The sequence below is a fragment of the Anser anser genome, assembly GCF_964211835.1.
Source record: "Anser anser genome assembly, chromosome: Z".
Classification (NCBI taxonomy): Eukaryota; Metazoa; Chordata; class Aves; order Anseriformes; family Anatidae; genus Anser; species Anser anser.
Genome location: NC_139723.1, coordinates 61,268,631 through 61,289,920, shown reverse-complemented (window position 1 = coordinate 61,289,920; position 21,290 = coordinate 61,268,631). Strand labels below are relative to the sequence as shown.

At 39.4% G+C, this 21,290-nt stretch overlaps 1 long non-coding RNA gene across 5 annotated transcripts in view; it reads left to right on the top strand.

The window, feature by feature from the left end:
* Positions 1–19,869, top strand: part of LOC310889770 — a 50,056-nt gene extending 30,187 nt beyond the window's left edge. For 2 of the 5 annotated variants that reach the window (XR_014576786.1, XR_014576788.1), the window contains exons 2-7: positions 2,543–2,658; positions 2,938–3,073; positions 5,304–5,422; positions 16,746–16,814; positions 18,298–18,386; positions 18,918–19,869. This is a non-coding gene — a long non-coding RNA (uncharacterized lncRNA). Of the gene's footprint in view, positions 1–77; positions 90–2,123; positions 2,215–2,542; positions 2,659–2,937; positions 3,074–5,303; positions 5,423–16,745; positions 16,815–18,297; positions 18,387–18,917 lie in introns of those variants that run through there. The other 3 variants (XR_014576789.1, XR_014576790.1, XR_014576787.1) reach the window with 3 other exon arrangements.
* Positions 19,870–21,290: the final 1,421 nt, after the last annotated feature.

Below are 21,290 nucleotides of genomic sequence, written 5' to 3'. Positions count from 1 at the left end.
CTCTTGTGCTGCTTCCTTCAAGGGAGAAGATTAAAGACGTCCTTCTCTTTAGTTTCTTGGTGGCTCTATCCCAGTGAAGAAAATCTTAAGTAAGTTAAATTTCTCACTCTGTAAAATAGCTTGATATGTATAAATACAATGCTGAACTTGAAAGAGAGAAAAAAGAAGAGATATACATCTATTGCCAAATACTGCTCTTGGCTATAGACCTGCACTCCTAAATTTAGAGACATTTCACTTTTGGAATTGTGGTAGAGCTGATGTCATGGCACTTCTCAGGATGGTCCTTGACTGTAGGAGGCAATTTTTATAAACCTGTCACTCTTATCTTGAATCATAGTTTAGATTTTTCCAGTTTCTTCTCTGGCTTCCAGATTGCTTTTGTATTTGGAAGCCCAGGCACATTATTCTGTTCTGAAAGCCATTAGTTGTCAGGCACTACAGACCGCAGTGAACAGTACTCAGGGAAAATAATTGGGATAGATAGTGTGACAGTCTGTGTGAACACTCATACTTTCTGACAGCTCCATTTTTTCCTGCCATATGTGTCCTCAGTACTTCTGGAAATTGTGGTTCATCAGCCGTTCTGTTATATTACCCAAAACTAAATCAGTTCAGAAGGATATTTGATATGGCAGCAATTTATTGAGTTTCCACAGAAAACCTAGAATATTTAATATTTAAATAAGAGAAATTATACACTGTGGGCTCAGGCTTACTGGTGCATATATATTTAGAATCAGAAAATACGTTCCACATTTCTGAGCCTTCAAATCTTTTGCCAAATTACTCTGAGCTTTTAAATGCACTTTTAGGAAAAAAAGAAAAAAAAAACAGAAACAAAACGAAAACAAAAACAAAAACAAAAACAAACAAACAAACAAACAAAACAAAACAGAAATTCTAAGAGTAAAAACAGCATCATGTTTAAGTCTTGAAGTCTCCTGGGAAAATCCTTGGTACTCCTTGCAAAATCCTGGGGGAGTAACTTCTGTGGTACTACTTGCCACGACAGGCTGTGCTGACAACACCTCCTGCCAAGCTGTAGGATTATCCCATCGTCTGGTCCCACAGATTTTCTACCTGAGTCAGGACGTACCTAACCTGCCTCAGTAGGCAGGTCAGAGATAAATACAGCAATATTTGTGGACAGTGCTCTTCCATTGGGATATGCAGGCCATTGTTTATTCAATAAATGCCTTTCCTGGCTAAGTCCTATGTATGATAATGCAAGTTCTTGTGTATCTCATGCAGGGATTTTTTGTTTGGAGTAGTTCAGAATATGACTGCATTCAAATCAGTGGGAGATTTCTTCACTGATTTCAGTGGGGCCACCTCAAACAAGCTGCGTGTTTGTTGTAACATCCATGGTGATGTTTCCTATATTCCCAAGCTCCCTTCCAAAGGATATCTGTACTTGTTTCATCTCTGTGGTTTCATAATCTTTCCATTAAACCTTACCTCCTTCTCAAGTGATCATGTTTTTCCTGTTATGGGGCTATAAGGTGGAAAACTCATCTCCCATTTGTCTTTATTTAGTTAAAAACAATGTGGAACACCCTCTGGCACAATGTTCTTAGACCATCTGCAGACAAATTCTTTGTTACTGTTCCTCCCTTTGTTTCTTTTTACTGGACATTTTCCTTTATTCTTTGTGGATGTCAAGATGTTGTCAGAGGTACCTGAATAAAAGCAACATTGATGGTGGACTCCAGTACTTAAAAAATGTGGATGACATCCTCAGAGTTTACATATCAACATAAAGACACAGGCATTCTCTACTTGTAGAGATGATTCAGGAACAAGTAAGGCAAAATTAGTAAACTATTTTTTTTTCAATTTTTTTGTTTGTTTATGAAATATAGTGAGATGTAAATAAAAGAAATGTGCAACTGTCTCATTTTTTCCAACTTTTTTTTTTCTCTCTTCTTTATTATTTTCATACAACTCTTAAATATTAATTGACTTATTTCTAGGTATTATAATTTTTTGTGAGAGCCTCCAACCAAAGCTATATCCAAACATATTGTAACCACATGAAATGAGAATAAACTGTAGTCCATCCTCCCACTTATTTACACTTTTTATATCTGGTTTCAGCTACTGCTGATAACACACCCTCATGATAGAAGTGGGACGATGTTGTAGCACATGTGTACCACCAGGCTGGCTCTGCTGACGGAATATGTAACATATGCTGAAAGCTGTGTTGATGTGAGTCATCAGTCTGTTCCCATGGATGATTTGGCTATCCAAAAGATGCTTGCATCTCTTAGCCCAGTGACAGGGATCTGGGCGTGGGAAAGCAAAGGTTACAGGCCTTCTTCAACTACGACAGGTGAAAACTAGCCCCAGGGAGTCAAGTGGGAAGGTCCTGTAGACTTTGTGAGGCTAGGTGATAACTAACTCAGTGTTGATAGATTCATTTGGGATTTCAAAGCATGGTATTTTTCTGTGGGATCCACAAGAAGTCTGGTGGACTGCAGTCCAGAAGTGGATTCTCTCCCTGAGAGCATTCCTTGTTTCTGCTAACTTTTCCTAGGTCCTCCTCTGGGATCTGGAATCAGCCTTCCAAATAAGTCAGGGGCCAAAAAACAGAGTCCCAAGGGGATCATTTTGCAAGACCCTTCCTCTTGCTCCAGTTCTCTCTTCTGGCTTGTAAGTTACCTTCCTTCTACCATGCTTTCCCTTTACCACTGCTGTGCAGATGATACAGTCCTCTAGGCCCCCAGGCAGAATTTGCTGCTATCATGTTATGGACCATGTTTGTTGGAAGTAGCTTCCACAGTCCCAAGTTCCCTAGCAATATGCTTTTTTTGCGTGTGTCTGCGGTGTCATATTAAGATTTCCCTGATAACAACTCTCTTTTGGGCTGATTGTCTCATTCTGGAAAATCTTTCTCCTCCTTGGCTTTGCTTTGATCCCTGGCTTTCACAGAACTGAGGAAAAACAGGTCGACCAGCCTGAGGAAAGACTTGGAGCAGGAACTGGACTGAATGAGAACCACCTTTAAAATGCTTGGGAGCAAGAAAAAAATTCTACAATTTCTACATGAAATTTCTGCAAGTCATAGGTAATGAAGGATATAGCACATACTTTATAGAGAATATAATTGAAATTTAATTTTTTTCTCCCAGACAGACAAATCTGAGAAAGGGTTGGCTTTGCAGTAAAAGCAGCTAAGTATTCTTTTTATTGGTGTTTTTATAGTAAATAATAGAAGACTTTAAAAGGTGCAGCCTTTAGGAATGCCTGAACAGTTGCAGGGTGAATTTTGTGTTTTATATTGAATGATGAACTGCTGCATAAAATTCAGTTCATTTGCATAAAATACAAAAACATGGTTGTAGAACAGAGGAAGAAAGAGGACATTAGGTACATATATATATATATATATATATATATACACATCATAGGAAGTTCTGAAAATATCAGTCCAAGAATTGGCTATTGCTAAAGGGTCAAACAGAGCACTTGGAAGTATTACAGAATCCATAAAGAAAAAAACCAGAAAATGTCATTACTGTGTGACCTAAATCTCTAGTGCACCCATTTTTGAACACTGAGGGCAATTTTGGTCTCTTCACCCCAAGAAGAACAAGCAGGACTGGAAATGTCACAGAAAAGGGAAACAATAACAAAATGTTCACAAATACAAGGAAAACTAAAGAGTAAAGAGAAGCCTGCAGTTTGGAGGATGATGACCTGGGAAAATTTGAAAAGAAGTGTAAAATATCTAGGGAAAGATTATTTGTTTGCTCCTCAGAAAGCAAAAAGTAATTGCCACCTGATGAACCTAGAAGGATGTATATTCAGACACAATTTAGATTTTTCAGTGGAGGAGTAACATAGGGGAGGAAATCATTGATGTTGGACATGGTAGATTCCAAAACAGATCTATACAAATTTCTGGAGGTCAAGTTTGTCTGATCCTATTAAATCCAGAGGTGTGGATCTGATCTCTGCCTCTGTATACTCCTGTGTAGCTAGTGTATTGATGATGGATGGAAAGATATGATGGGACACGTTATAGTCTACATTTTTCCTGTATTTCTTTTATCCTTTCCCTACGCATATGCTACTGGCCATGACAGTGGATGAGATACACTTTTTGTCTGACCCAGAAAGGCACTTTTTTATGTCATGACTTTGAAGCTTTGAAGTGGCTGCCAATTCATACTGAATCTGACCTTAAAACACAAACTGGTGCATAGTACAGAGTGGGAAGGTATTCTCTTGCCAAAAATGCAGCAGGCAGACCAACCCAGAGGTCTGCCCTACATGTGAAGTCACCAGGGAGGGAGGCAGCACGCTGCGGGAGCTGTTCATATTTTTTCATCATGGATTTTGTTCATCTCCACTCCCTCAGCCCCTTATGAGTTTGTTGTTTTTTTTTCTTTTCTTTTTTTTTCTGGAGGCAAGGATCCTGCTCTGGCAAACACTGCAAATGTCTCAGTACTTGTCTTAGAGTGGGCTTTGGAGGTCTCCAGATGGTCTCTTCAGACTATATTTTGGAATAGCTTTATTCACTCTAGGGACCCTGGTGATCTCTAATCTTATAAAGACACATAAGATATGCGGCATGACTGTCTTGTAATATTTGCTGTGAGGTTTTGCAGCAGACATCTAAGTGCAATTTGAGAAAAAACTTGAGTAAATTAAATAAAAGTATTCACCCTACTGAAAGCTACCTTCTAATGCTGACAAATTGTTGTGTAGCTGCTTGTTTTTGTTAACCTTTTAACATCCAGATACAACATCATCCATCAAGGAACAAAGAACATACATCCTGTTTGTACCACACAGCTCAGAGACTGCATTTTGCAGAGCATTGACTCTGACAGGCTTGGGGGTTATGGTGGATAATCAACAGAGCATGAACTTACAATGTCAGCATGCATGAAAGGGAGCTTGTTTCTTGAATATGTGAGCAGAACGACAGAGAGCAGGAACAGGGAAGCTGAACAGACCTTGTGTATGGCATTAGTCAGGGCATGTGGAAAGTGCTCTGTCCGATCTTAAAAAAAAATAAATAAAAAAATAGGCAGACAATTGGAAATGAACCCAATGAATAATAGTGTTCTGGAAAAGCTCTTGCCTTGTGAGGCATTTAAATGCACTGATGACTGCACCATTATTAAACAGGTGAGATGACAGTATGGATGCCATTGTTTCAGGCCATCACTTGTGGCCACAGGCTGTTCTCAGGCAGAGGCTCTATCTAGTACCATCCAGCCACAGGTAGACAAGTTGTTCAGCAGCCACAGCCTTCTTTTCACATATTTTCCCTTTTCTCCCTCTAGATCTGAGCAGAAGGTGGGCACCACTGGAGCATTTGCAGATTTTAAGCATGCTGTAAAACCATCGCAGGCAGGACTCACTCTGCCTTGTTAATTTTATATCCTGTGCATTCAGCCAAGAGGTGAGATACAGCCAGAGATTTTCTGTGCAACTTTCCACAGCAAGGAGATCCAGCCCATGAGATCTAAAAGCATGGAAGGGAGTATATGTGATGTCAGAGGGCTCTATAGTGCAGCAAATAAGTGGCTAGAGGCTAAGGCTAGTTTAGAAACTTCTGTGATTATATGATGGTGTGGATTTTGTGTCACTTGATATTTTCAAATCAAGCCTGGATATCTTTCCACAGAACAATACTCTAGCCCAACCAGGAAGCACTTGACTTGACAAAGGAACTGCTTTATGACATTAAATGGTCTGTGTTTTGCACAAAGTCAGGCTGGATGATTACAGCAGTTCTTAAAATCTGGGACTCTAATGAGATGCTTTGTCTTCACAGTCAATTATTTTAGTTATTCATGCACTAGAACAAAATAAGATATCCTTGAGACACTTCAAAGGAAATTGCATCCTTTCTTTGCTATGTAATTTTGATATGCAGTATGCAAAACTTGTGCTGCTTCTTGTCATGTGTGTTACAAGACCATGCCAATAGCAGTAACAGCTTTCTGTTCCACCAGCCTTCATTTGATTATGAATTGCTTATGGCCAGACTTTGCTTCTGTTTGACTGGCAGCAGCAGCAACGACTTATCTCTTTATCCAAAGAAATATTAAAGTTTCATGCTTAGCTGCTTTCTCTTTACATTAGAGTACACAGAGTGAAGTCCATCTACCAAATTCAGCAGAATTACCCATGTACAGAATGATTTTGACAAGCACCCACATTGACATTTTACAGTTTGTATTTTTAAATTATTTTTACACACAGCTAAATGGACTGCTTTAGTTTGATTCCAGAAGAAAGCTGGCTTTTGGATGAAGTGTAATTTAATGGTGTTTTGATGTAATGATCTGTTTTTCAGCAGAGCCCACAATTTTGCATAAAGAAGTCTAAGCAACTCTGCCTATAGAATAGTCATTTGGGGTCCAATGTATGAACTAGCTGCTCTTCAGCATAAATGTTTTGGTATTGACTTCTGATCTAAATCACAGCTGATTCAGACTTATCTAGAGACAGAAGTGAAAGAAGTCTGGCCACTATGGTAAAGGATAACAAAACATGTTTTTAAAAATATATTAACAGTAAGAGGAGGGCCAAAGAGAATTTCCATCCATTACTGGATGCAGGGGGGAACATGACTACTGAGGATAAGGAAAAATAATACCAAATAGAACATGCAATTAAATTTAAGATCAAAGACCTCTTGTTTTAATTTCCTAACTTTTCCAGAAAGGCTTGAGAATAAACCACTAAGACTTTGCCAGAAATCTCAAGGGAAAATCTTTCAAGCTTTTAGAATACGTGAGTGTACATACATCCTTTATACAGGATTGTTTTGTAACCTTCTGACATATTTGAAATTCAGAATATTTCAAACAGGTAAAGTAATTTATTATTATTATTAAATTTATTACAAAATAATACTTTATTATAAAAATCTAGAGTAAACTGGGAATAATGTGCTTTCAGCATCATTTTAAACAAGTTACTTTTTTTTTTTTTTTTGTACATAACTGTGCCACTGGTAACAAACGTCATGATTTCATTAAAATGCTGTATAAAGTCTGTAATGTACAACTCCTTCAAACAGACCACAGGGATAACAATGCTAAGCTTTAGTTACATGATCCACACATTTTATTTGATTCATTTTGGGACCTCTTCTTATACATTTTGCTGCATTACAGTGGTCAGATCTATGCTTTGGATCACTACATCAGGTTATTGTATAGACTTATGTGAAATGTCTCTCATGGCCTATTGAAAAGAACATTTACACGGGTGCCCTTCCTGTTTTTGTCCTTGCAATTGTAGACTGCTCTCCTTGACTAGATCTGGAGAGTGAGATCATACTTTGAAAACAGGGAAGAGAATTACAGCTCTGTCTTTGTTAAAGAAAATTGTCATGGGAATGTAACACAAGCCATTGTTTCACAACTTGGACTTGGGAGAATTTAGTTTTTGTAACACTTATTTTGTAGAAGTTTCTACAGAACAGCTCTAGCTTAAATGTTAGGCTTTTTTTTTTTTCTTTCTTTCTTTTTTTCTTTTACATATTTTTTCCCTCTCCTTGACCTAACAAAGTGCTCTACTGGGGAAATTTAGCAACAGCTGGATTGCTCATTAATCAGTGGTGAATTAAGAAAATGACCTAGGACTGATTATCAGCTGGATTTTGTAGCATGTTGAAAAAGTTACATCAGGCTCCAGACAGCGTAACATAAGGTAGTATAACACAGACATCCCCAATTAGGGATCTCCTGGGAAGAAGAACAGAATGGAAAAGAGAGATTGATTGCACCATGTTTTGTTGAATGTCATTGGTGAGGAGTTTATATAGTAGCAGTCTAATTTATGGTGAGATAGCTGTGAATTTAATCCCCATGTTAGCACCTGAGTATCTGTACTATGTTGACGTCGTGATCTTATGCTGGTAGCAAGAATCTAGCATTGTTTGCTAGAGTGATAAAAACCCGAACTTACAGAACACACTGGGAGATAATGTGCCTCTCACCAGTTTTTGCAGAATGTAAATGAACAGTTCTCTCCATCAAACTTACAATGACAGCTATCCTTCTGACTCAAAATACCTGAAACAGGTGGCAGACCCTTTCCTATAAATTCTTTGTAGAGGTGCCTACATCAGAATGGCTATAAATATTTTACAGTATCAATACATACAGATTTATCATTTTTCGCTTAAGCTTTAGCTGTGGATTGCTCAATTTAATATTGTTATTATATTTTTAAAAAATCTTTTCAGTAACCATAATGCTTGTATATTAACTTTTAGCCATGTTTCCTAAGGAACTGAGGATTCTGTGGTATCAGACTGTATCTCTAATTGTATATCAGTTCCCTCTACCCTGGTAACTGCAGCCTGCTGGCCAAATTCAACTGAATTTGAAGGAGATGATAGAAGTCTTAACAAAAAATATGTCATCTCTCCCTTTCCACCCCTCCCCCCACCCCTCCCCTTTCTTTTTTTTCTTTTTTGAAAATCAGTATCTGGAGAGAGAAAATAGATCTGAATTATTGCTGCAGAGAATAAGGCAGGTATAACTCAGTTGTCTGACAGTCTGTTTGGTAGCAGCAAGCCAGTCTTCATGCATGTAAATGACTGGTCATGGCATATTAGTGATGTGAAGGAACAGGGTAGTCAAGGTTACTATGTTAGTAAAGTAGAAGAGGACACAAATCTGGAAGAAAACCGTCTTTTGTTACTTTTGCTGTTCACTGAAGAATGTGTTGTTTTTATACCATAATGTGCTTTCAGCTGCAATACAACAACAGCCCCTGGAACTTAAATTCACACAGAATAGGAAGGTTCTGCAATTTTCATTTTAGATCTAATCAGTATATTAATCACCAGTAGATTTCATTGTTGGAAGCTTTTCTCCCGTTATCATCTTAAGAATTACTTTTTAAAACAAGAAAACAAAAATATGACAGGATTTATTAGGGTATTGCATCAATGGACTGAGGTCTTCACCACTTCACTCAGATCTGAGTGTCTCTGTAAAAGACACAGACTTTGGGTTTCTGACTTTCGACCCATTTTTGATCTGCACATCCCTGAACATTTTGCCAGTGGAGAGGTAGTCATGAATTTAAGCATAATATGATAGGTTTTGTTGTTATTGCCTAGCTCTGTGGGCCTTTTAGAAGTGGTCTGTGGATCTCCAGAAGTATATGCACAGAAGGTTGCAAATCTGTACTTATGTCAGCAGCCAGTATTAGGGCAGAGCAGAGTTACTGGATGAGGTGGTATGGCCAGTGTCACCTGTGCACCCTGAGGAGGACTGCAACAGTCCCCAGGGCTTATACCTCGTGCATTTACTTTTCTTCCTTATCTCCAAATCCAAAGTTGCTGTAACCCTTGAACAGCACATTCCTTCCTGTTTATTTTTGATATCTGAATGACATTTGAGGGAACATCAAATAATCACCAACTGATGAGGCTCTTCTGCTGCTCTCGTATCTTTCTCGTGCCAGTCCACATGGACACAGGAAAAGGAGCTCTAGAGCAAGACCACCGGAGGCACTGGGTCTTAAGGAAAAATAAAGAGATAGTCAGTCTCCTCTGCTTGGTGTAAGTGGCTGATAAGGCATTTGCTCCTGCCTGACAGCGGAGGACTTGGAAAAGGCTCCAGCGCTTCTCTGGCAGCTGTAGCCAGCAGAGGTGCTTGGTGGACCTACCGTGCATCAGGGCCCAGGAGCAGGCAGGAAACCCTGCACAGCATAGGCAGGGAAAAAACAAGCTCTGAAAACAGACCCCAGTGCCAGCAGCTGTGCTAGTTTGGGCTCAGGTAGGTCAGCAGCCTGTGTCAGGTCTGGGAAGCCCAGGGGCTGGGAGGACAGTGTGGCTGGAGAGCAATGGCAGGGCACACATAACCCTCATACACTGGGGAGCTAGAAAGCAGCCTGAGAGCCCATGGCCTCTAGTTTGGCCCTGGTTAGATTGCACAACGTTGAATAAATAAGCCCTGTTCCCTGAGGAAGAGCTCAAAAACTTGTGTGAAGCTTTGTGACAGTAAAGAATGCAATTGGAAGGAAAAATAACGCTGTGTGATTTGCTTGTTCATCCAAATTCAATAAATCCCTTTGTATGCAGCCATTGCCTTTATGCAAACTAAACATCTCTAACAAAGAAACAGGTTACTGGAGACTAATCTATTTTCTTGGATGGTTTCTTAGTAACTACAGCTGTGAGTTGCCAAGGAGCCCAGCTCAATGCTTTGCAATGAAGCAAGGAGCAAGAAAAATAAGTGAAATAAAAGAGTGCAAGACCGAGTTGTAAAGTTAAGTGCAGGCTAACAAGCAAATATTTGTTGTTTGTTTTGTAAGGTCATCAACGATTAGTTTTTTTCAGCTTTTCTTAAAATACACGCGTTTGTGTTTGAAAGTTTCGCTGTTGTGTCCCAGACGTGTCTTCAGGCTTGTGCTGTCTGGCACGGCTGTGCTGCCAGGCTGTGAGCTTTGCCTGGATGGGCAGGGGCAGTGTCCTGACGAGGAGGGAGCTGGGACACAGGGCATCCTCTGGAAGTGCTGTTCCAGGCAGCATGGGCTGAAGGTGCCACCAGAGGTTATTGATGTTGCTTCCACAGTGGTGACAGCCAGCATTTACATCCTGGACACTGTCAAAAATAGACTAGAGGCAAAGGTTCTGCATTTCTCCAGGGTGAAAACATTTCATCTGTATTCATCCTATCGTTCTTGCTGGAGCAGAGGTTATTTTTCTGGCAGTTGAGGGAAAGAAGTGATGCAGGGCTCAGTCCCTGGAGAAACAGTGGGGATCAGGACCTGGGAGGGGAAAGGCAGGAGTATAACTGAGGCTAAGAGACTCTGGAGTTAAACTGGGTTGTTCAAAGAAAGAGAGGGGATATGAAAGGAAAAGGGCTCTTAGCCACTGGTTTGACTCTGACACCTTGGTCAAGACCATCCTTACCTGGATGAGGCAGTGCTGCAAGAAAATGCTAGGTGGCTTCAAGATGGGTGACCAGGACCTTTTCGGCTATGTGATGGAGCCAGGAAGTGACAAAGCTATCAGGGACTTGGTAATCCATCCTCATTTGCTGGGGCCAGCTGTATGGCCATGCTGATACCATATGTCTACGATCTGAGTCTTAATATAAATTGGTTTATGTCAATGTCTTCCTCAGGGCATTAGGCTCAACACTCCAGATGGCAGAGTGCTCCTGGTACAGAAACCATATGGTAGCGTATAGTCAAAGTTCAGAAAGGAGAAGAAATACATTGCACTGCTTGTTTCTCATAACAATAGGGTCAATAACATTTAAGTCAGCATTAGTTAATGGCAGAAATGATACCAGCATTATGGGCTGGCATAATTAATGATGACAAAGCATAGGTACAGCACACCCACAGATTACCAAAATTGTGCAGTATCACAAGATTTTAACTGGACCCAAATTTTAAAGGAGTCTAAATCTCAAAGGCTTTAGCAAGACTAAGGTTTTAAAAGCTTCTTGAGCACGGTTCCCAGTAACTGCAGAGTATATGTATAGCATTTTAAACATGGCAGGTTTTGGAGCTGGGAAGCCTAGGACTGCTTGGTATCAGACCTGAGTCTGCACTGGGTACAGCAATGTCTCTGTGGTTGTGCAAAAACAGACAAAGGGAATGTGTGTCTGTATATTGGGAAAGGGGGGCCATGGGAAGTAGATACTGTCAGCCCAGTACTATGTTTTTCTCTTCCTGTATTAAACTCTAATATGTTAAATAGTGTCTTAAAACTCAGTCTACAGAATGTGTTTTTGTCTTACCACTACCACCAAAAAAAAAAAAAAAAGCATTTTTGTTATCTGACCTCACCAGAGCTGCATCCTTTTGCTGCTGCTGGTTTTTAATGATCATTTTAAAGTGATTAACAGTGCCTGGAGCCATAACAGACTGACTTCCTGTGCTGAACTTCTACATGTCTGGATTTGCAGGAGGGAGTTCCTGACAAGAGAGTTCCTATAAAACAAGGACACTTGGGTCATTGTTTAGAAAAACTGACTGCATGGAAGAGATATAAGTCATGGACTAGGACAGATGCTCTGGCAGAGAGATTTTTACTTGTTTAGGGTTTCTTTTTTTAGCACCGGAAACACATTTGTTTGCAATTTCTAAAGGCATCAGAGCAGCAGAGTGACTGGTTGTCACTGTCTGCATTAATCTAATCTTTAGTTCCATCTTTAATAATAACAATAATAATAATAATAAAAAGTAAAGTGATGGGAAAGATTTTAAGATCAGGTGGGTTTACTGAAAGATTTCATTCAGGGAGAGGCATGACAAAAGCTCACTTATATCACGGGGAAGTGGAGATTTCGAAGGGTTTAGTTTCTGAAACAGTGTCCTCAGTATGTGGTTAACTACTAAACAAAAACTCCAGTGTTTACTGTTTATTGCTACCAGTAGAGACTAATTTTCGGCTGATTGCAGGATTCCTGAACTGTCTGGATCTCTTTTGGTCCCTGGTCATGTCAGGGGTTTCTTAAAGCTTATTTCAAGGAGGAGGTTAAGGCCTGGTCTTTTAGGTTTGTTTCTAAATGAACTTGCTCATCTTGGAAATGAATGTGGCTAATATCAGCCAGTGAATTTTTATTTTGAACAGAAAGTTATATGGGAAAAAATAGAAAAATAGATTAAAAATTCAGAAAAAAATCAGATTACAGTTTTTATTTAGTTATTTTCACCCCTAGGTCTGCAATCCATATTCAAGGCTTACAATGTCAGTTTTTCACATGCTAAAAAATCTTCATGTTAAATACTTATATTTCTTATATTTTCAAAGTATCTGTCCCATCATTTCATTATCTTTGACGGGATCTAGTGTGCCCAGTTTTAGATGCTGGTTGAATTTAGGACTTAAAGTACATAAGGACTTCCTCTGAAATCAAAGGGAGAAGCTCTGTGTTAATTTAGTGTCTTAAGAAGAGTTAGACTGTTTTACATTGTGGACTGTCTCAAACTGAACCGGGCCCCTAGAAAGATCATGCTGGTCAGTAACACGAGCTATTGGCCAGGTAGCAAGGCCCAACCCTATGTAAATCAATACCTATCTGTATCATATGCAAAGGTGCTTTTTATGAAACCAGAAAGCAAAGTCCCTGAGAGAGGTGGCTACTGGTGAAATCTGACTTAGATAGGCCTACTGGTGTTATTTAAAGGTCTTTTCAGCTATGGTAGTCTTTTTGCATGACTTGGTTTTGTGAGAGGGTTGCTGGAATAAAAACTGAATGCCGTCACATCAGTTTTGTGTCTACATCTGTCAGTGCTGCTCCTATTTACATGGCACTGATAGATCTCTGTAAGTCCCGTCATACAAGCTTTTAGATTAGATTTAGTTTTGAATCAGAAGCGTCATGTCTACTGAAGGAAATGGAAAAGGACAGAGGTAGTCAACACCCTCCAAAGTGGTCAGGGAAGATGTACACCATTCCTACAATTAGTGTCACTTCACGAAGGGGAGTCAAGCATATCCTTCTGACTGCCTCGACCTGCATCTTCCTGTTCTGGGTGGGCCCTAAAATCTTCATTCAATATCAGCAGAAAGGCCTTGGGAAGTTCACTGTGAAAAACCATGAATGATATTGTGTCAAAACCAGAAAGCTGCAGTGTCTCTGACAAGGGAGAAACTACCACACAATCTGTCAGAGTGGCTGCAAGGGGATTATCTGTATGAGATGGAGTACCTCTTCGACCTGAATTAAAATGGAAAAGAAACGGTGTGGAGGACTGGTTGGTGCAGTACGCTACGTGCAGAAGCACAAGTGGGAATTGTTTCAGTAATATGGTAGATAACAGAATCCCCTCCAATTTCTGTAGAGATATTAGCATTGCCAAAACTCTTACTGAATTCCACTAAACCTGAAGTTACAAAACAGGTAAAAGAGGTTATAGGACTGATGATCCAGAATTTGAGCATGTTACATAAAGAATGTATGCCAAGAACTGTTTGTGTCCATTAGATTTAATATGTCTGTTAATCTGGAGGTGATGACAAGGACTGATTTCAAAACAAGACTGGTAGCATCTGCAAAATCACACAGAAGTCAGCAAAAAGTTCTGAGCAAGGAGTAACTCTGTGGTAAACTAGGAACTGAGTTTTGAAGAGTATTACACATTATTCTTGATGACAAAGGCATTTCTCATGTAAAGTCAATTTGCTGATGACAAAACTTAACACTGAAAATCTAGTGCTACTGAAGATGGAAAGGAAAACAGCCAATCCAGCAGAAACACATCTCCCAGCAAGTTTCAGTAGAATATTTTTACAGTTGGGACAGACCATACCAGTGAATATATGAATCAGTCACAGGCTCTATAGCCTTCAGAGTTGAACTGAAGCTCCATCATATATGTCTTTCAGTTGCCCATTTCATCCATTGATGGTTTTAAATTTATCTACCAGATTAGAACAACCGATAGACTTCTACAGCTGAAACCTCTATTTCCGCCTTCACACATTGAGAAAAGACAAACCGTCTAACTATCACTGAAAACTATGGTTAAAAAGATAATGAGGAAGGAAGTCAGGCAAGGCTGAGAGATTTATTTGGAAACTAGTTAATTGTTGTACAGAGCTCAGGTTTGGGTATTACAGAAGTACAGGTGTGACTGCTGTTAAACTTCCTATGCTGACAACACAGGGTAGATCGCCATAAAAAACAAGTAAACCTTTAGAGAGAGAATAAACAATGTAAGCATAGCTGAAACCAGTCCTCCCAGAGTTTCTGTTTCTTTGATTAGTGAAAACAATCCAGACCAAAGAATGGGTGGTGTCAAGATATTAGCAGAACTTGCAGAAAGAAGGCAGTTAATAGTGCATATCCACGATGGATGGTGTGACTTTCTTATGTCATGTAAGAGTTCCTCTGCTTCAGGCTATTCAAAGGCAAGAATAAGGAGATCAGATTTTGTAAATAATTTCACAAGGAGGCAAATGTGTGATGTTTTTGTGAAGACTGTATCTCAAATAACAAATACAACTCAATCTATCGTTCACATTGTATCAGAAGGTTGGGCCAGACGCTCTGGCATAACATGGCATGTTCTGTTCTGTTGCATTTAATGTATGTAGAATATTCATTGTCCCACAACCAGGATGTGACATAAGGGCACTTTTTCTAGATTTTTCAGGAATTGCAGGAGTTCTCATATCCTATATTAATCTCTAAAACTGCAGTCAAGATGAAAAAACTCCATTATTGGTTTTTCTGTGCAAGAAAAAGGTCAAAATGGCTCCATCAACTTTCATCATGCAAAATATTTCTATTTTGGTACGTAATATATGCAAACTACCTACCTGAAACAGGGACACCATCACTGCAATGTGAATCCACTGTGCTGGGCCTTGGTACTTGTTATTTGCAATGGGCATTTGGTCATCCATCCACTGACCAGGACAATGAAGTTACCTTGAAGCCTATAAAGTGCTCAGCACATTCCTGCTGTATTTATCACCTGGAGATGCATGACAAAGGGATCCATTTCTCAGAAATGCGCAATATTCAGATTTATATTGACCAAAACATTGGTGAAAAAGACGGTTTTTTATCTCTGAAACTCTGAAAGAAAGGATAAGAAATATGATGATTTTAGAAATCTATTTCTAGAGTTTTTGGAAGCATCCTACAGCACATTTAAACTGCTTTCATAAGGAAAAGATTGGATTTTTTATGGCACACTTGAACTGTGAGTATAATACTTAATTCCTCATTTGCATTAAGAATCTCATTTTTTGATCAATAAATAGATAAAATGTGTGTGTTATCATACAAAAAATATTTCTCAGCAGATGGAGAAGTGTCATTATGACAAATATAACTGCTGCTGCAATGCTGCACTTCAGCAAAGATTTTAGTAACTAAACAAAGTCTATAAATGTAAAAGTCTTGAAAACACCATTAAATTTTGCTTGCTGATACAAACAGCTGAAACTTCTGAGTCTGGCTCACTGATGATAGGGATATCGTTCTGTATCTTTCTCTCTTTTTCTGAAGTGTTTCATAGCTTAGATAACAACAGCTGAAGCTCACCTGCGTGGCTTGCAGCCAGCACAAGTAAGGGTAGCTGGCCAAAAAGGAAATGTTCCCAGTTCTTGTATGCACCTGGTAAATGGATTCCCAGGAGATAAAATTAGAAATTGAGCTGGTTGGGAATTTCCCTTTAAAAAAGATTTTTTTATATTAAAAAAAGTATGTTTTGTTGAGATGAAAACTTTGTGTGAGGTTACATTCTACTGTTGACAGGCAAGGTATCTGTAAGAGAAACAAATTTTTCTCATGTCAGTTCTCCCACAATCCATACAAGTGGCTTGATTACTGGGCTATAATGTATTTGGTGTTGGGGTTCTTGCTATTGCCCCTGCAAGAGGTGTTCCATTTTGTATCAATACAATTTTTATGGATCATGGACTTAATCTCTCAATCCATGTGACTGCTCTCAAATAATTTTCTCTGATCCAGTGAACAACATCTCCTCTAAAAATATATATATAATAAAAATGTTTTCAATAGCCTTGGCTTTGGTCCAAAAGGAACAGAAAAATTGGATTTCTTCACAGTATTCATTCTCTGACTCTCTGCCACAGGACATGGGAACCATTTCACAAGCATTCACAATTTAGCTGTAGAGCATTAAGCTGATGGCTGAGATACCCTGGTGACATGCCTTTCAGCAACTAGTAGCAGGAACCCACAGCACACACAGGAATTCAATGAGAAGCTAATGTGGTATCTTTTTTTTTTTTCTTTTTTCTTTTTTCTTATAAGAGTCACCTGTGCCCTATCTGTGGTGTGGTTTATCTTCCCAGCTGGTCAGAGTAAGTCCTGGACCATATGGTAAGTATAGAGACATAAAGTGAGGCTTATGAGATACAGGGGCTGCCTGAGTTTAGGGAGCAGGGTCCAAAGAGAAGGGGATCAGAGCAATTGCCCATTACTTTTAGGCAGATGGCCTGGGACTACCATCCCCTGGAGAACAGGGAGGGAGAAAGGGAAGTCTCCAGAGGAGGGAGCAGAGCTCCTCCTCAATCCTAGGCAAAGGCAAGGAGAATGGGGTGGGAGGAGAGACTTACAGGGAGCAGATTACAGGCTTCATGTGAAACTGGTGTTCACCTGTTTTTAAGCAGCTTTCAAGTACTGAAGCGAAGGTGCAGCACACCAGCAAGCACTGGGAGTACTTGGGTACTTCAGCCAGGATGCTGGCTTACAAGCTCAACTACATGCATCTTGTTCTGGTTCATTTTTATCTGGGATGCATGTCTGAAATCAACCAACCACACCTCTTTTGTCCATGTTTTTTTTCCTGAGCAAGTTTTTCTTGGGATTTTTCCACCTTCTTCTCTGGACAAACCATATACAAAGCCTTTTCTTCTGGCAGAACCAGAAAATGCAGAAAGGTGTGAAAATGCAATGAGTTTGCAGAAAACTCCATTGCATTTCCAGTTCCAAGGCTGACTGACAATTTCTGTAGATTTCTATCACATATTAATCTTTTCTTTTAATGTTTTATCAAAATTGGTTAAGGAGAAAAATCAATAATGCTTTTCATATAAAATGGCGTTTTGCTTCTGGACAGAACAGCTGTCACACATGCTTTCAGAGCAGGAAAAATGGATTACATTTATAGGAGGATATGTGTGCAGTGTAGCATATTGTCCTTATTCAACAAATGAAGGTTTTCCCATAGGATATGTAACTGATTCTCAGTGACACCATCACTTCTGCTTATACATCTGTTCTGCTTTTAACTGCAATATAACTCAATCATTCCGGACAGATCTTCCTTTCAGATATATATTTCCTCTAAACCTATCAAGTCACAGGCATGACAACATCTGAACCTATGCCAAGGCCTCTTAATTAGAGAGACCCGCTTCCTCCGTGCTGAACGTCAGCGTGCTTTGTCGCTGCAGAGCAGGCAGCCTGCTCCTGCCCTGGCAGGCGTCTGTGCAGAGCTTCTCCGGATGGTCTCCAGGAGGTAGCTCATAGGCCATGAAAAGGCTTGCTTCTCTCCACCCACTTCGTTAGGGATTTTCACTCGAGGCCTTCAGCCTGACGCTAGAAAGAGACAATTCTCAAGTCTGCTTTTTTTAAAAACCTAAATCATGTACTTGCCAAATTTAGCATTGAGATGGTAGTGCCTGGGACATAGAGCCTAAGCTCAGCTTAGGTAGGAAAGGGTGAAGTATGAACACAGAAAGTTAATGTTTGTGGATTTATTTATTTATGTATTTTCCTGAATATCACCAGCAGCACTGCTGGGCTCCAAATTACTTTTAAAGACCTGATCCTTGTTCATTTGATTTTATGTTAATTCCAGGGGGACCAGAGACACCATAAAGAATAAATACCTGACTACAGAGAGCTGGATTTCTGGAGGAGACGACAATTAATATACATAAAATCATGGTAATGACTGACAGAAGGCATAGTATGGATTATGGTATTTTGACTTCTTTACAACAGACACTTGCTGTTGAAAACAAGTCTTTCTCATATGCATAGATCTCATTTGCAGAGAACCCAAAATGGACAAATATGGCCTTTTTACAATGCTCTAAAGAGGGAACAAGGGAAAATATTGTTGCTGGATATAAATTTAACCACAGGCATAGAAAATGTACTGAGAATAAAAGTGAACTCCTGTGGTCTGTGATTACCAAAAATAAAAAATTAAGGATTGAAATACCTATGTTAATGGTTGTTAGAGTACTGCTCCTATTAACAAATGCAGTACAGAGTTAAAGATTTTTCTTCTCTGTGGAAAGGTGTACTTTGCAAGGGAGCAATGAATGATTTTCTTCACTGATTCAGTTGTGAAGTATTCTGAAGTATGAAACTCACACCTGTCCACTAAAATGTGCCTTAGTGTGCCCAATCTTTGATGTCTCCAGTGTATATGTCTTCATCTCAGCTAGCTGTTCTGGCTTCCCTTTATAGTCACAGAGCGCAACAAATATACGTGTCAGGATAGCAAGCAGCCTACTTCTTGCCTCTTGCCAAAGATGACACATTAGAGGACATCTCATCAAAACCTGAACTGTCTGAGAACTGATGCCATTCTCCACGTGTTGGCTGTATCATGACAAGATACAAAGCGTGTCCACATGCACACGTGCAGGTGAGCACATGTTCTCGTTCCAGCAGTACGTAGGGTTGGGTCGACTCCAGCCCCTCCAACGTGGGTGGCAGAGAGCATTCATGCAGCTGATTACCTGGCTCTGCAGACCTACCCCAGCAGCCGTCTTGTTCAGTAACAAGGGATTTTCACAGCACTGCCTACACAGTGCTGCTTCTGTGACTGTGAAAAATTACAAGTATTGCTACAAATAGAGGGCTTCAGATGTCAGGGCTGTTTCTTCAGTATGTTTTTGGAGCAACAAAGTGTACGGGCCCCTTTAAAAGGGTTAAAGTCACAGCATTATAAAGGCCATCTGAAATCTAGGCAATTCTGTCTGGAGACACAATCTCCTGTTGCCTTGTGTGACCAACAAGAATCATCAAGGTAAAGAGCTCTCCACAAAAAGGACAAGGAGCAAGCTGCTCACTAACGCAAAGCAAAAATTTACCAAATTTTTAGAAACAAAGAGACAATCATGTAAAATATATGTGATCTCAGCAAATTAGGGGGAGGGAGAGGTGAAAGTATTCAGCATCTCTCAGGCTCAAGATCTGTTCTATATTTGGTTGGATTGTTAATTGTACAAAACACTGAGATCTAAGCAGAAAAAGTGCATTGACTTTGCAAAAGCATCCCTCTTGTTCAACAATTAAAAACGAAAGCAAAGAGTGATTTATTCACCATTTTAAACCAGTCTTTAGAATGTAACTCTCATTCTTTTTGTTTATAGCTCTCTTTTGTAAGAGGAGGTAATAAATATTTTGGAAAGGACTGATATTTTATGTGTTGTCGATTTATATAATGGTCTTAAAAGTGAGGAATTTGGAGTGCTGAATAATAACTCTTCCTAGCATGAGTGAGCAATAAAGCTGACTGGCACTGGGACTTTGATGTGCATCTCTGGGGAAAGTCAATAATACAAATTCAACTAACATTTCTAAAATGCATTTTGGGTGTACTGTTGTAAAGTCTAATTTCAAATGTTTATTTCTGGCTTCATACATATGCAAATTAATATTAATATACTGCAAGTCTGCACAAACAATATGTGTCCTTCTGAGGTCAGTGGGAGTTTTGTCAATAGTTTCTATGAATGCAAAATTTCATGTTAGCTGAAGCACAGCTGTCCTGGTTTAATAGGATTAAGCTGGAAGTTAAAAGGTTTTTAGCTAGCAAAAAAGTGAGGTCTTTTAACAGCCTTTCAAGTGAACTGATGGGGGGAGGGAGGGGAACAACAGAAAAACAACAACAACAACAACAATAAAAAAACACGAAAAAACCACCACCACCACCACAAAAACATAAACTAGCTGTTTTTAAGGTAGAACTTAAGTTTATAAATCAGATCTCATATGGTTCCTGTATATGTTCCCAATTCTAAGTCAATTCTAAGTTCAATTTGAACCCTCACTGTCCTTAGCTAAAGGAAAATCAAGGAAAATCAATAAGCTTTTGAAAGTGCTCTGCCTTGTGGCATAGGAGCTGGTACTGAGAGTCTCTTTTGGGAAGTTAAATTTCCACTGTTTGTTCTGTCAGTTCATCCTTTTGAAAGGCACTATTCTTTCTCTCACTTAGATTACCCAGACCGCTTATGCCCAGGGCTTATCTGTAATTAGCTAACACATTATGCTAAAATTTGTTAAGATACTTGTTAACAAGATGTTGCCTTCAGCAACAAGAACAGTTGTACTCAACATGTTATCTGGGCCAGACTGATTCTCTAGTCCTTCTGGATTTTACACTTGAAAAGCACCAAAAGAAAATACATTCAGGCCCATAGAGGAAAATCAATTTCTTATTAATTGGCATCTTCTGTTAGCTGCTATCTTCATGTGTGCCTAATAACCTGAGAGGCTGAGTGTTGCAGAAAGCAGCATACAAATAAGCACTGCATACCTCTTTCTTCTCAGCATTTGTAGAGCTAAAGTCATATTTAGTTGAAGGGAACACTTATTCTGCCAACTGTAATGCCAGGGGAGTTGCATTACACCATTTTGAGACAGCCTCCTGAGGACTGTTATAGGCTTGGTATGACAAAATAGAAAGTGTCCTGAAAACAGAAAACAACTCAGCTACTGAATTGGTAATTTTACAACTGTAACTGTCTGAAAAAAGCAATTTTCCAAACTATCAAAACTGAAAAAAACAATTTTCCAAACTTTCCTATCAAAATTTGGAGGTGCTTAGTTGTG